This window comes from Pan paniscus, chromosome 9 (assembly GCF_029289425.2).
Source record: "Pan paniscus chromosome 9, NHGRI_mPanPan1-v2.0_pri, whole genome shotgun sequence".
NCBI lineage: Eukaryota > Metazoa > Chordata > Mammalia > Primates > Hominidae > Pan > Pan paniscus.
Window position 1 is genome coordinate 97,634,764 of NC_073258.2, and position 13,647 is coordinate 97,648,410.

Sequence of the window (13,647 nt, forward strand, 5' to 3'; positions counted from 1 at the left end):
TGGGGCTTATTTTAACAAAAGAGTTTCATACATATCGATACATCCTTTGAAAATTACTAATAATTATACATTTATCAATTATTCTGTTATTTTCTTTGGATTACAATCACTGAGTTCAAAATCTCTTTTTGAAATTTTGTGTGCTGGGAGTGCTTTGACTGGCTATCAAGGATGGAAAGTCTAGAATTTAGTGAATTGAATAAAAGATCAATAATGTGACCTGGTGGTAAACACACACATTAGGAAAGGGGCATAGGATTTTAGACTCAGCTCTATTAATACCTGCCGTGTGACCTTGGTCTACTAACTTAATCTTTCTGGCCTCTTTAAGTGTAAAATGAAGTATTTACTTGAACTAGACTGGTGATTTTAAAAACCATTTCTTAACAGAGAAATGCATTCTTAAATTAAGTGGGAAAAGTGATCAACAGATAAAATAAATGCTGTATTGGCTAAGGTAAGGTGATGAGGACCCCTGAGTCCAGCTTACTTTGTTTCCATCCCCTGAAGCAGCCCTGAGACACATTTATACACTCTCATAGAATCTGTAGAAGCCAATACTAAAACAAAAGAAAAGAAAAAATAAGTATCTCTGAGGTTCCTTCCAGAACTAATTTTCCACGGATCTTTTACAATCTGAAGGTGAGCATTCATTGAAATAAACCCTCTAGCCTGTGTACCAAAGCCAAAGCATCCAGTTGTCTATGTTTCAAACCCTCCCCACTCCCCAGGATACATTGACTGCTTACTGCCTTGTGTTGTTTGTTCAGCGGTACAGATCTATACCCACACAAATGAGAGGACAGGGCCCTTTGTGAAGCACAGCCACCTGAGAGTATAAAGCATGCTTGCAGTTCAATGGCTCAAATGATTGGCTGCAGATATGTTTAGGATGGAAGATACCATAGATGATGGTCTTTACTTGCTATAAGACTGAATGGAAAAAATATTTATCTTCCTCTCAGTGCTAGAGCAAAGCTCTTTTCCTCTCCTTATTTACATCTTCCCCCTAGCCCCCACCTGAGTTAAGGAACACTGGAGTGGTTAGTTTTCTTTTCACTGGCATTTGTTTTCTAATTTACATAATTGAATTCTTGGCTGAACTTTCAGCTCTCAAATATGATTTGAATCTGTTTCCTTTTAAACAGACCACAAATAAAGAACAACAGACAATTTATAAAGAGTGCTACTGAGAGGTAAGGGTGATGCATTTCAAATAAAAACAACAACAAATAAACAATAAAAGGTACCCTACAACTTGAAGTGTAATAATAAAAAAATTTAAAAAAAGGAGCCCAGTGAAGCCTTATCAGAGCTAAAGGAAGAAAATATCAGCTTCCAATGTTAAGACTCAAATGATTGCCAGGTAAAATTTCAATGTGGGGTTCATATATTGAGATTTCTGGAAGTTTGTGATGCAAAGATATTTTGGGATGTAAATTATTTGGCATTCATAAAATAAAATTATTCAATTTTCTTAAGCCTCTTTTGATGAGTTATTGTAGGATCTTATAAAACTAATCGGATAGAAAATGCCAAAACATCTTAAAATCATATATATCTGAATTCTTTTTTTAAAAATTATACTTTAAGTTCTGGGTTACATGTGCAGAATGTGCAGTTTTGTTACATAGGTATACACGTGCCTTGGTGGTTTGCTGTACCTATCAACCCGTCACCTACATTAGGCGTTTCTTCTAATGTTATCCCTCACCTACCCACCCACCCCCACAGGCCGCAGTGTGTGATGATCCTGTCCCTCTGTCCATGTGTTCTCATTGTTCATCTCCCATTTATGAGTGAGAACATGAGGTGTTTGGTTTTCTGATCTTGTGACAGTTTGCTGAGAATGATGGTTTCCAGCTTCATCCATGTCCCTGCAAAGGACATGAACTCATCCTTTATTATGGCTGCATAGTATTCCAAAGTGTATATGTGCCACATTTTCTTTATCCAGTCGATTATTGATGGACATTTGGGTTTGATCCAAGTCTTTGCTATTGTGAATAGTGCCACAATAAACATATGTGTGCAAGTGTCTTTATCATAGAATGATTTATAATCCTTTGGGTGTATGCCCAGTAGCGGGATTGCTGGGTGAAATGGTATTTCCAGTTCTAGATCCTTGAGGAATTGCCACACTGTCTTCCACAATGGTTGAACTAATTTACACTCCCACCAACATTGTAAAAGCATTCCTATTTTTCCACAACCTCTGCAGTATCTGTTGTTTCCTGACTTTTTAAGGGTTGCCATTCTAACTGGTGTGAGATGATATCTCATTGTGGTTTTGATTTACATAACTCTAATGACCAGTGATGATGAGCATTTTTTCGTATGTCTGTTGGCTGCATAAATGTCTTCTTTTGAGAATTATCTGTTCATATCCTTTGCCCATTTTTTGATGGGGTTGTTTGCTTTATTCTTGTAAATTTGTTTAGGTTATTTGTAGATTCTGGATATTAGCCCTTTGTCAGATGGATAGATTGCAAAAATTTTGTCCCATTCTGTAGGTTGCCTGTTCACTCTGATGGTAGTTTCTTTTGCTGTGCAGAAACTCTTTAGTTTAATTAGATCCCATTTGTCAATTTTGGCTTTTGTTTCCATTGCTTTTAGTGTTTTAGACATGAAGTCTTTCCCATGCCTATGTCCTGAATGGTATTGCCTAGTTTTTCTTCTAGGATTTTTATGGTCCTAGGTCTTACATTTAAGTCTTTGATCCATCTTGAGTAGATTTTTGTATAAGGTGTAAGGAGGGGGTCCAGTTTCAGTTTTCTGCATATGACTAGCCAGTTTTCCCAACATCATTTATTAAATAGGGAATCTTTTCCCCATTGCTTGTGTGTGTCAGGCTTGTCAAAGATCAGATGGTGGTAGATGTGTGGTGTTACTTCTGAGGCCTCTATTCTGTTCCATTGGTCTATATATCTGTTTTGGTACCAGTACCGTGCTGTTTTGCTTACTGTAGCCTTGTACTATAGTTTGAAGTCAGGTAGCATGATACCTCCAGGTTTGTTCTTCTTGCCCAGGATTGTCTTGGCTATGTGGGCTCTTTTTTGGTTCCATAGGAAGTTTAGAGTAGTTTTTTCCAATTTTGTGAAGAAAGTCGGTGGTAGCTTGACAGGGATAGCATTGAATCTATAAATTACTTTGGGCAGTTAGGCCATTTTCACAATATTGTTTCTTTCTATCCATGAGCATGGAATGTTTTTTCATTTGTTTGTGTCCTCTATTATTTCGTTGAGCAGTGGTTTGTAGTTCTCCTTGAAGAGATCCTTCACATCCCTTGCACGTTGTATTCCTAGGTATTTTATTCTCTTAGTAGCAATTGTGAATGGGAGTTCACTCATGATTTGGCTCTCTGTCTGTTATTGGTGTATAGGAATGCTTGTGATTTTTGCATATTGATTTTGTATCCTGAGATGTTGCTGAAGTTGCTTATCAGTGTAAGGAGATTTTGGACTGAGACAATGGAGTTTTCTAAATATACAATCATGTCATATGCAAAAAGAGACAATTTGACTTCCTCTCTTCCTATTTGAATATCATTCATTGCTTTCTCTTGCCTGATTGCCCTGGCCAGAACTTCCAATACTATGTTGAATAGGAGTGGTGAGAGAGGGCATCCTTGTCCTTTGCTAGTTTTCAAAGAAAATGCTTCCAGTTTTTGCCCATTCAGTATGATATTGGCTGTGGGTTTGTCATAAATAGCTCAAAATGGAACATATTTTGAGATATGTTCCATTGATACCTAGTTTATTGAGAGTTTTTAGCATGAAAGGTTGTTGAATTTTGTTGAAGGCCTTTTCTGCATCTATTGAGATAATCATATGGTTTTTGTCATTGGTTCTGTTTATGTGATGGATTATGTTTATTGATTTGCATATGTTGAAACAGCCTTGCATCCCAGGGATGAAGTCGACTTGATTGTGGTGGATAAACTTTTTGATGTGCTGCTGGATTCGGTTTGCCAGTATTTTATTGAGAATTTTTGCATTGATGTTCATCAGGGATATTGCCCTAAAATTCTCGTTTTTTGTTGTGTCTCTGCCAGGCTTTGATATCAGGATGATGCTGGCCTCATAAAATGAGTTAGAGAGGATTCTCTATTTTTCTATTTATCAGAATAGTTTCAAAAGGAATAGTACCAGCTCCTCTTTGTACCTCTGGTAGAATTTGGCTGTGAATCCGTCTGGTCCTGAACTTTTTTTGGTTGGTAGGCTGTTAATTATTGTCTCCTTTTCAGAACCTGTTATTGGTCTATTCAGAGATTCAGCTTCTTCTAGGGTTAGTCTTGGGAGGGTGTATGTGTTCAGAAATTTGTCCATTTCTTCTAGATGTTCTAGTTTATTTGCGTAGAGGTGTTTATAGTATTATCTGATGGTAGTTTGTATTTCTGTGGGATCGGTGATGATATCCCCTTTATCATTTTTTAGTACATCTATTTGAGTCTTCTCTCTTTTCTTCTTTATTAGTCTTGCTAATGGTCTATCTATTTTGTTGATCCTTTCAAAAAGCCAGCACCTGAATTCACTGATTATTTGAAGGGTTTTTTGTGTCCCTATCTCCTTCAATTCTGCTCTGATCTTAGTTATTTCTTGTCTTCTGCTAGCTTTTGAATTTGTTTGCTCTTACTTCTCTAGTTCTTTTTACTGTGACATTCGGGTGTCAATTTTAGATCTCTCCTACTTTCTCTTGTGGGCATTTAGTGCTATGAATTTCCCTCTACACACTACTTTAAATGTGTCCCAGAGATTCTGGTATGTTGTGTGTTTGTTCTCATTGGTTTCAAAGAACATCTTTATTTCTGCCTTCCTTTCATTATTTACCCAGTAGTCATTCAGGAGCAGGTTGTTCAGTTTCTATGTAGTTGTGTGATTTTGAGTGAGATTCTTAATCCTGAGTTCTAATTTGATTGTACTGTGGTCTGAGAGACAGTTTGTTGTGATTTCTTTTTTTTTTTTACATTTGCTGAGGAGTGTTTTACTTCCAATTATGTGGTCAATTTTAGAATAAGTGCAATCTGAGAAGAATGTATATTCTGTTGATTTGGGGTGGAGAGTTCTGTAGATGTCTATTAGGTCTGCTTGTGCCAGAGCTGAGTTGAAGTCCTGTATATCCTTGTTAATTTTCTGTCTCACTGATCTATCTAATATTGACAGTGGAATGTTAAAGTCTCCCTTTATTATTGTGTGGGAGTCTAAGTCTCTTTGTAGATCTCTAAGCACTTGCTTTATGAGTCTGGGTGCTCCTGTATTGGGTGCATATATATTTAGGATAGTTAGCTGCATATATATTTAGGATAGTTAGTTCTTCTTGTTACATTGATCCTTTTACCATTATGTAATGGCCTTCTTTATCTCTTTTGATCTTTGTTGGTTTAAATTCTGTTTTATCAGAGACCAGTATTGCAACCCCTGCTTTTTTTTGCTTTCCATTTGCTTGGTAGATCTTCCTCCATCCCTTTATTTTGCGCCTATGTGTGTCTCTGCACATGAGATAGGTCTCCTGAATACAGCACACTGATGGGTCTTGACTCTTTATCCAATTTGGCAGTCTGTGTCTTTTAATTGGAGCATTTAGCCCATTTACATTTAAGGTTAATATTGTTATATGTGAATTTGATCCTGTCATTATGATGCTAGCTGTTTATTTCATCATTAATTGATGCTGCTTCTTCACAGTGTCGATGGTCTTTACAATTTGGCATGTTTTTGCAGTGGCTGGTACTGGTTGTTCCTTTCGATGTTTAGTGCTTCATTCAGGAGCTCTTGTAAGACAAGCCTGGTGGTGACACAATCTCTCAGCATTTGCGTGTCTGTGAAGGATTTTATTTCTCCTTCACTTATGAAGCTTAGTTTGGCTGGATATGAAATTCTGGTTAAAAATTCTTTTCTTTAAGAATGTTGAATATTGGCCCCCATTCTCTTCTGGCTTGTAGGGTTTCTGCCGAGAGATCCACTGTTAGTCTGATGGGCTTCCCTTTTTGGGTAACCCGATCTTTGTCTCTGGCTGCCCTTAACATTTTTTCCTTCATTTCAACTTTGGTGAGTCTGACAATTATGTGTCTTGGGGTTGCTATTCTCAAGGAGTATCTTTGTGGTGTTCTCTGTATTTCCTGAATTTGAATGTTGGCCTGCCTTGCTAGATTGGGGAAGTTCTCCTGGATAATATCCTGAAGAGTGTTTTCTAACTTGGTTCCATTCTTCCCCATCACTTTCAGGTACACCAGTCAAACATAGATTTGGTCTATTCACATAGTCCCATATTTCTTGGAGGCTTTGTTCGTTTCTTCTCTAATTTCGTCTTCTAGCTTTATTTTGTTAATATGATCTTCAATCACTGATACCCTTTCTTTCACTTGATCAAATTGGCTATCGAAGTTTGTGTATGCTTAACAAAGTTCTCATGCCACGATTTTCAGCTCCATCAGGTCATTTAAACTCTTCTCTACACTAGTTATTCTAGTTAGCCATTAGTCTAAAATTTTTTCAAGGTTTTTAGCTTCCTTGCAATGGGTTAGAATATGCTCCTTTAGCTTCAGAGAAGTTTGTTATTACTGACCTTCTGAAGCCTACTTCTGTCAACTCATCAAACTCTTTCTCTGTCCAGTTTTGTTCCCTTGCTGGCCACGAGTTGTGTTCCTTTGGAGGAGAAGAGGCATTCTGGTTTTTGGAATTTTCAGCCTTTCTGCTCTGGTTTCTCCCTATCTTTGTGGTTTTATCTACCTTTGGTATTTGATATTGGTCACCTACAGATGGGATTTTAGTGTAGATGTCCTTTTTGTTGATATTGATGCTATTCCTTTCTGTTTGTTAGTTTTCCTTCTAACAGACAGGTCCCTCAGCTGCAGGTCTGTTGGAGTTTGCTGGAGGTCCACTCCGACGCTGTTTGCCTGGGTATTACCAGCCGAGGCTGCAGAACAGCAAATATTGTGGTCTGATCCTTCCTCTGGAAGCTTCGTCCCAGAGGGGCACCCACCTGTATGAAGTGTCTGTCAGCCCCTACTTGGAGGCATCTCCCAATCAGGCTGCACGGGGGTCAGAGACCCACTTAAGGAGGCAGTCTGTCTATTATCGGAGCTCAGACACCATGCTTGGAGAACCACTGCTCTCTTCAGAGCTGTCAGGCAGGGACGTTTAAGTCTGTAGAAGCTGTCTGCTGCCTTTTGTTCAGGTATGCCCTGCCCTCAGAGGTGGAACCTAGAAAGGCAGTAGGCCTTGCTGAGCTGTGGTGGTCTCCGCCCAGTTTGAGCCTCCCTGCAGCTCTATTTACACTATGAGCATAGAACCGCCTATTCAAGCCTCAGCAATGGCAGACGCCCCTACCCCTGCCAAGCTCCAGAGTCCCAGGTCAGTCTCAGAGTGCTGCGCTAACAGTGAGCAATACTCTGTGGGCGTGGGACCTGCCGAGCCAGGTACAGGAGGGAATCTCCTCATTTGCTGGTTGCAAAGACCATGGGAAAAGCCCAGTATTTGGGCAGAAGCATACCATTCCTCCAAGTACAGTCACTCACAGCTTCCCTTGGCTAGAAAAGGGAAATCCTCCAACCCCTTGCACTTCCCATGTGAAGCGTCACCCCACCCTGCTTCGGCTTGTCCTCTGTGTGCTGCACCCACTGTCCAACCAATCCCAATGAGATGAACCAGTTACCTCAGTTGGAAATGCAGAAATCCCCTGTCTTTTGCATTGATCTTGCTGGGAGCTGTAGCCCGGAGCTGTTCCTATTCAGCTGTCTCGGAAGTAACCGTGAATTCTTATATAAAATGGGGCACATATTGTATATCAAGTACAGGAGAAACAGGTTATTTTATTGATTATTAATATTAGTATTAATTAATATAACTTTTTAAAGTATCTATGCATCTTCCCTGATTTAAAGAAACTCACTTGAGACAGATACATACCTTAATATACCCCACTATGACTAGTGGTAAAACAAAAGCAATAAGCTTCAGGGATGATTTATGGTCCTGTTAATGTCTACCAACTCTAACACCTGTGCCCCATATATATACATGGCACCCTATAACTACTACTTCCCTATATACTACCTCCTTGCATCCTACAATACTATCTTTCCCCCATTTGTGAAGTCATCTCTATTGTGTGTAGTTCTGAAGGGATGCAATGCCTCACCTTCCACCATAGAACGTGAGAGGAGAAATCCTGCCAGTCAGGATTTGAGCATTTGACTTATCAGCCAATCAAATTCTCCCCAGAGAACTTTCCCTCTCTCCTGTCTCCTTGGGTGAAGGATACAAAGAGAATAGAATGGACAAAATCTTGGGATAGCCTGCAATGGCAGTGTGGGATACAGCAGTAGTATCCAGTGGCAGTGGTTGTGCTAAGCAAGGATAGTGGCACACAGTATAGGAGTTACCTAGAGTGACGGAATACTCCTCCTGCTGGCTCACCCCAGAGCTGACTTAGTTCTGTCTCCTTTGCTAAGCCTGCCTTTGATTCTGTGAATACCGCTTAAGACAATCAGAGTTGGTATCTTTTACTCATCAGCAGGAACTGTGATAAATGCCATTAGGATTTTAAAATCATGTCTACATGGTGCCAGCTGGACATATATTAAATTGTCTGAATAAAAATGACCAATTGTTTTACAACATTGGCATTTAGTCAATAATGAATTTATTCAATGTATACTTATCATGCAATTATGTGCTAGTAATTTTACCACACTATTAAACTGGATTGAAATAGTAACCAAAATACTACCTTAAGTATATTTAGTACTGTTGATTATGTAAAGTGCTTCTGTGTCAGAAACGACTCATAATAAAATAGTATTAATATTGCTACCTCAACTTGTAGTGTTAACCTATTAAGTTTTAAAAGTCTAAGAGGCAGCAGCTGGGGAGAACATTTAAAATCACACCATTGGCTAAGTTGTGATGCCTAGGATGTTTGTGTAGTGGTAGAGACTTTTAAAGGTCATACTTACACTGGAAATCCTTCTTCTGCAAAGAGTCAAGGTGCAAAATAAAATCTCTTCTAAGAAAGAACTATATGTCACAGTGGTACAGAACAAATCTGATTACATGGGTAACAGAGGAGCCATTTCTGGAATAGTGTGGTAGAGTTAATATTTCTCAGAACTTTTTTTTTGCAGAGAAGAACATATTTATTTTAAAACTTTATTTGGATATATGTAATATAAGTTGTAAAAATAGTAGTAAGTAAATCTTTATAAGTCACCATTCTAAGGTAAACCAGCATGGGACTTGCATACTGATAGAGTAAAACAATCAGGAAATGAGGTAGAAAAAGGTCAGTGGAAGGAACAACTACTGTGAGTCTCATAGGTCCTGAGCAGGAACATTTTCATGAATCTGAGTAAACTAATCTGCAGTAAGAAGTAAGTAGTAGCTATCACTGGAACCAAATGCAGTCATTATAATTATATGTATAGTTCAGTTTAGGTTTTAGGTGATCAGTGAATTAAACATAGTTCATTCTATCAAGATGGATTCAATCATACTCATTTATCTTTTTATGGTTGGTTTTATGTCACCCTTGATTCTTTTCTTTCCTCAATCCAGTTAGTCCCTACTGATTCTTCTTCCTGATTTTTCCATAATTTTACCTCTTTTCTTTACTCTCAATGCCAGCACTTTGGTTTAGAAGTTCATTATGTTTCGCTTTATTATGGTTGTCTTTAAACTGGTTTTAAAACTCCAGGTTTCTGCCTGCACAGCTGATCCTTCCTACTGCACAGAGTGCAATTACTAGAATCACACATCAAATTATCATTTCTTTCTTTAGAATTATTCAGTAGCAATTTATCATTTCAAGATAAAGCTTTAAATTATTTTCATAATGTGCAAGATGATATACAAGTTAGTTCCTGCTTATTTCTTTTTCCTTCTTGACAGATACCTTTTGTGCCACTAAATTTTATGTGGTTTCTTTAGAAGATACCACGTCTCTCTTGCCACATTTCATCTTGAGTTTGTTGTTTCCTGCAAGTGAACTGACCTTCTCTATTTCTTGGCCTGCCTAAACCTCTTCCTTAAGATTCAGCTCAATCATCATCTCTTATGTGAAATCTCGCAGTTGCATTAAGTGCTTCCAGAACAACCAGTCCGTTTAGCAAGCTTTTTATTATTATCTGCTTGATTTTCTCATGCTAGACTTTGGGTTCAAGAAGCCATACCCTCCTGATTTATAAATTTCCGGTGTCTAACATGAGATCCAACATACTTCAGGTGCTCAATAACATTGGTTGATTGAATGCATTCATGAATGAATGATAGAATTTCATACTCATTAGCTTACTGAAAACTTACAAGATGTTCTATAGGGTGTGCTTTCTGTATTATTATAATAAGAGTTTCAATGAATATTGAAAGATTTGTATAAATTAAGAATGCATTCACATATAGTAACTCATCCAATGCTAATAGGAGACTTTGCTTATGGATAAACTAGGTATTGTCATTTCAATTTTATAAATGAGAAAATAGAATTTAGTAAATTTAAGTAAATGTGTCCAAAGCAACAGAACTAGTGGAAGAAAGATATGGACGAAAATATGAGGTTTTTTGATGCCCAAAGAAATATTTTATATTTTTTTCTACTTCTCCTTTACCCTTGCTTCTCTACTGCAATGTAGCTTCAACTTAGTACATTTCACATTTAGAGGACTATAAGATTCAAAACATTCTAGAAATAGCAAGTGATCCTTCTTGAAGAGTACTAATAAAGCAACTACATTATGTGGCATTAAATGCAAGACAGTGTTTCTAGCTGTGATACCTTGGACTAATTATTGTAACAAAGTTTTTATCCAGTGCCTCCAGAAATAAAAAATCTTAGATTCAATCTTGGAAGAAATTTTTGAATTTCAACTCAAGCCTCTAATCCTTGACTGACCTTTACAGAAAAATAAAACTACCTTCTCTCACGTTTAAAATTAAATAGAGATTCTTAAAAAAAAAAATAAGCAGTGGCTACACCTGTTTTCTTTAATGGTGTAATTACTTTTTAAATTTAACCTTTTAAAAATTTGGTACTTACTCAGATATCATCACATAAAGAAAAAGGAAGTTATATTGCATAAATATTACCAACTAAAAACTATGCATAAACACACACACACATACGCACACACATGCACACACACACATTCTGTAGTGTAGAATACTTTTACATGTATTTTCAATTTCATGAGTGGAAAACTTGGGCTTCTGTCTCTTTATTTTACATGAATGTCCAAGCCTTTTATATTTTATAAAGACAGATTTCTGATTCTCACTTGGCCATAATTGTATAGAAATCACCAGCAAGTTTTAAATAGTTCCATCATTACTTTAAATATTTTTATTATTTGAGGGCTTATTTTACTGTTACTAAAATATAGCTAATTTACAACAATGAGAAGAGCATGGATTTGGAGTGGGAGAAATTATATTTAAATTCTGACTATGCCATCTACTGGCACTAACATTGGACAGTGCAATTAATCTTTCTGAGATTGCATTTATTTACCTGTAAAATAGACTCCTAGTTTCCTCCCTAGATTATTCAACGCTTGTAGAGTAAGCTTCTTGATAACATAGGCTAGGTTGTGTCTACCAGTCTGCCCTTCCTACGAAGAATGCCGTTAAAATTGTTATGAGGATCCAGTGGAATACTGCATTGCAAACTGAAATAATTTACAAATCTAAGTTGTTGTTCTTGTGATGATATCTACATCAGCCCCTCAGGATACTTGGGGGATTGGTTCCAGGACCCCTAAGTATACCCAAATCTGCTTATACTCAAGTCCCTCAGTCAACCCCGTGAAATCTGCGTGTATGAAAAGTTAGCCCTTCATGTGTGGAAGTTTTGCATCCCACAAATACATATTTTTGATCCACGTTCAGTTGAAAACAATTCTCATATAGTTGGACCTTTCAGTTCACAACCATATTGTTCAAGAGCCAAGAGTATTTCCATTAGTTGGAGGAGAATGAAGAATTTGTAAATTCAAGACACCAAAAATATAGTGCTTGGTATTTATAAAAGGACTTTCAAGATTTAAAAAAAAGACTTACAATATTTCTCTGTGATTAACATCCTTCTATATGTCTTCTGCACATGGGCAGAAATTGCTGCAAATTAAAGCCAGAAATGGGAGTTTTGCTACATCATTAATGTAACTGGGTCTTAGGGTAAGTGTACTTTTCATTATGCTTAAAGTTGCCAAATTGGTCTTTAAAATTCTTAGATTATTTCACACTTCCACCACAATGTATAAGAATTTTCTTTCCCTAACCTCCTCACAATAATGGATATATTCAGATTTTACTTTTTGCTCTTTGTATGGGTATGAAGTGGCATCTAATTTATGCACTTAACAAAAAGTAATTGAACACCTATTTTATTAGTCAATTCCAGCTGCTATAACAAATTACCGCCGACTGGGTGGGTTCTTAATGAGAGACCTTTTCCTCGTGATGTTCTCACAAGGCCTTTCCTTGGTGCATGGAGAAACAGGAAGAGAGAGATCGATATGGAAGCCTCACTTTCATGACCTCATCTAAACCTAATCACTTCCCAAAAGCCCCCACCCCCAAGTACCATCTATTAAGTATTAGGGCTCAACATATGAATTTTGGGAGGACATAAACATTCAGCACATAAAACCTACTATGTCTCAAACGTTATGCTAGATATGGGAGATAAAGCACTTTCTTTCTTTTCTTTTCTTTTTTTTTTTTTTTAAGATGGAGTCTCAATCTGTCACCCAGGCTGGAGTGCTGTGCCACAATCTGGGCTCATTGCAAGCTCCACCTCCCGGGTTCATGCCATTCTCCCACCTCAGCTTCCGGAGTAGCTGGGACTACCTGCGCCCGCCACCACGCCCAGCTAATTTTTTGTATTTTTAGTAGAGACCGGGTTTCACCGTGTTAGCCAGGATGGTCTCGATCTCCAGGCGTGAGCAACCGCGCCCTGATAAAGCACTTTCTAAAACATCTGTTTCTATGAAATTCGTATTCTAGTGGAAGTAGCTAAAAATAAACAAAGAGATGTATAAATACAAAGCAGAGTAAGAGCATAGCGCCTATAGAACTGGGATGCTATTTTATATGGGATAGTCAGGCAAATCCACTCTGATGAGCTGATATTTGTGCAGAGGCTCCAACTGAGCATGCCCCATCAATGTCCCCTCAGCAATTACCATTTATGTACTTCTGGCACCTTCTTACTGCAACTAGGACTCTCTGAGTGTGAGCATTATCTTGTTGCAAGAGTGTGCTTGGTATACATATGGGTTATACCAGAAGTGTTGTGGTGATAACATCCCCAGAAATAGCCTTCAAGTAATGCTGGCTGAGGTTAGTGGATAATGTCCCCAGTTTCTTTGTTCCACACAGTCTCTCAGAGGTCTCCAAGAGGCTTGAGCCCCAGTTTTCAATAGCAGCAACCTGTTCGTTTACACAACTTTATTGATTTCCTTCACTTTCCTGTTCAAGGAACTAATCCACTTGTGCTACTTGGGATCACTTCCCAAATAAACTACTTGCTCTGAATTCTATCTTCTGGAGTTTGCTTCATAGAGAACCTAATATAAGGAGTTTAGACCTTTAGATATCTAGGAGAAGGTAATTTCAAGTTGCAAGTACAGCATGTGCAAAGGCACATTGTAGT